Below are 2,738 nucleotides of genomic sequence, written 5' to 3'. Positions count from 1 at the left end.
GCTCCGTGTCCGCAGGCCCCTGCCTGCAATGCCGCCCAACTTTCCAAACTCATTAGGCTTTGTGTCCAGTTGGTGGTGACTTCACCGCGGAACAGAAGCGGACCTGGTGGCAAAGTTTGGGGCAGCACCGCCTTCAGCAAACGGGAACGCTGGTCAGATAAAATCCCATTTGCCTAATTGCACTGGCCAAATTAGGTTCAAATCTCAGCCGGCTGTCTGAGATAGGCTCTTGTCACTCTTATCCACAGAAAAGCAGTATTCCCAACACAGTAAAAAGACGGGGCGTTTTTTATAGGTTCAGTTGCTTTTAAGCCAGACTGAAAGGTCTGTACTGCATGTGCGCTTCAATCCCAATTATGCATACATAATAATTTGTGAGTAAACTGGACTTTGAAGATACTTGATTATATTTTCCTGTAGATAGCCAACTTCTACAATCCTTTGAGTAGCAGGGAGTTTATTAAGGCAGAGACCACTTTATTTTTTTTTGACAGATTAGGATGCTGGAAATAGGAACAGCATGCATGATAAAACCAAAACATTGAATTCAAACAATAGTGATAAATATATATATATGGTTTATTCTAATACATATTTTTGGTCTTGCAGACTTTTCCCCTACAAACATCTCATTGGGCTACTGACCTACTTTGGAAGTTCCACATTTGACAGTGAATAAATGTCTTCTAAATTCTACTGTACTTCTTAAACCACGGGTGTTCAAAGCATGGTCAGAGCAAAACAAAGCTCCAGCAATTGCTCTCAGCTTCGATCCTTACTGAGTAAGTACCCTTTACTGACTACAAGTCTCCGCTGTGCCTCACTCTCTGTCTTGATGAGATTTAGATACAGAGAATGAACATCTCTTAACTGGCAGACAGTTAAAAGTTACAAAATGCACAATGACAGTCATACTGATGTGCCTAGAACCATCAGGTAGCCAGACATGAGCCAAGTGTGTTCTAGGTGGTGACAGGCACATTTGTTTGGCAGTGTCAGCAGTGAAGTCCAGGTAATATTGGGGAGGATAAACTTTCTCAGCCACAAGTTTGGCATGAAGTGTGCAGCAGGAAGAGAAAGGAGCACGGAATAGTTACATGGACTGACCACTTGTTATGCTACTTCTGCAGACCATTTTGGTCTTCCACCACGGCATCCAGCTTTCCACTAGTGCTTCACATTTTGTTAGTGGCAAAACAATAAAAGCGTGCTAAGGCTTCATGCTTTTGTGCTAATTGAAATGACTGTCATCTGCTTTACTGTGTACAAGATATGTACATTGCCAATTTTCTGGCTAGCTGATAACAAAGATCTTCAATTGGTAAGACAGAACTTGAGTACTATCATGTCCTAAAACTAATTATCAGAATAGGCAAGTATTTCAGAAAGTAAAATATACAGCAATTTAGTACATTTACTACACCTCCATGTGGGCACTCGTGGCCTAATCTTTAAATAGCTGTGACCTTCACATACTTAAGTACCATAAAGCTGTGCCAAGTTTTTGTCATGAGCACAATTCATCAAATCCATGTAAAGGACACCTCGATTTTTAAATCAGGGTTCAGATGCTAGATGGACAAACAGATATGAGGAAATGGATCATGCTTTCTCACTCATATTAGGGTTAGATAAGGAATGAATTTGTGCAGTACCTTTTGAAGTGTCTAGGGTTATTATTGTGGGTGTTGTTTTTTTTTTTTTCTGTTTTGCTGTGTTTAATTTTAAAAACTGGAATAATGTCAAACAGTGAAAACCTTTGTTCTGGTGTCTGTACTTGTACTGATGCTCTCCAAACGCATCCTTTCCAAATTTCTTACAAAAAACTCAAATCTATGCAAATCCCATATCCCCCTTTTCTCTCTCATTTTTTTTTTTCCTGTTAACAGGTCATATGTAGGTCTGCTGACAATTTTTTTTTTTTTTCCTCAAGGATGCACCTGAAGCATTATTTTTAAGCAATGACACATCAGTCAAAATGCAGTAATTAAAAAATAAAAATCAGACCTCCAAAGTTTTATTGAAGAGTGAAGTGTGTCCAAGCATCTCTTCCCCTTACAAATGTGATTATGTCAAGGTGGGCTTAGAAAATATCCCTTTGAAGATGATTATCAAAGTCCATTTTTGTTCTTCTGTGGATACCAAACATATCTTTCCCTTAGGAGAAATGAGATTGCTGGCTAACATCTTTTAATGACGTCTAAACTGAAAAGTGGTGAGGTTACTATGAAATGATCCATCTCCTTTGCGTCTTAACCCCAGGGAGGCTTGGTTTCTATTTTCTGTTTAAAGTTCTGCTCACCCCCACTCCACGCCTCGCTCTCCTTCACCACCTCCCTATCTTGTGAGAGCAACACAGTATAACACTTCTTCCCATGTCTGGCTGCTTTTAAACTTGGCCCACGCTGGGTGCAGTGCTTGAAGTGAGCTTTACAAAATTATTTTAAAGTGAGCTGGGGCGGTTGCCACAGCAACCCACCCTGAGAGAAATTGAGGCTATAGATTAATCTACCCCACAAGATTATTCAACAGTACTGTATTTGTTCTTCATTCATTCAGAATATTCCTTCAACCCATATGCTTTTATAATGAGAAGAAAAAAAAAAGATATAAACTTAGATAATTTCAAGGATACATATTCCAAGAGCACAATTTAAGTGCTTTGTAAAGAGCTGAAATGTACATGGTTCTTTGGAAAATCATTTAATTGCAAAAAAATATTTGCGAGGTAGGCACAG

Source organism: Meleagris gallopavo, chromosome Z, assembly GCF_000146605.3.
Source record: "Meleagris gallopavo isolate NT-WF06-2002-E0010 breed Aviagen turkey brand Nicholas breeding stock chromosome Z, Turkey_5.1, whole genome shotgun sequence".
NCBI lineage: Eukaryota > Metazoa > Chordata > Aves > Galliformes > Phasianidae > Meleagris > Meleagris gallopavo.
Note: the sequence above shows the minus strand (reverse complement) of the source record.